The following is a 530-nucleotide window of genomic DNA, read 5'->3' as shown; positions in this document are numbered from 1 at the left end:
GGGCAGAGGCTGCCCAGCCTCCCCGGGCAGGCAGGACCCCGGCCCCTCTCGGTAACCTCGCGCGGGCAGAACCATTGCGGCCGCCTTCGTCTCTAACCCCATAGCTCCACCGAAGACGGCATTTCAGAAGGTTTTGCAAAGTCCCCCGTGGGCCAGGAACCGGGATCAGCTGCAGAGAAGCCCAGGGAGGGCAGCGAGGTCGGGGACAGCTGCACGGAGAAGGTTTCAGCACACCAGGGGTTTGGGGGCTGGGGGCTTTTGTTTGCGCTGACATGAACTGGCTTAGGCCGTGGGATGCAGGCGCTCAGACACTCTTTGGCCTGTTCTTCACACTGACCAAATTGCTTTTGGTAGCCTTTTGGGGAGGGCGATTTGACTCTTAGGAGTATTTGTTGCTGAAACACAGCCCCACTTCTCACGGTAATGTTTCTCTTCCCATTTTTCTGATACTAAAATGCTGCCTCACTCCTCGTGAGGAGGTGCACTGGGGCTGTGGCTAGACCAATGCCGTCCAGGTTTGGATGAAGCCC

This window comes from Aptenodytes forsteri, unplaced genomic scaffold (assembly GCF_000699145.1).
Source record: "Aptenodytes forsteri isolate BGI_AS27 unplaced genomic scaffold, ASM69914v1 Scaffold54, whole genome shotgun sequence".
Taxonomy (NCBI): Eukaryota; Metazoa; Chordata; class Aves; order Sphenisciformes; family Spheniscidae; genus Aptenodytes; species Aptenodytes forsteri.
Note: the sequence above shows the minus strand (reverse complement) of the source record.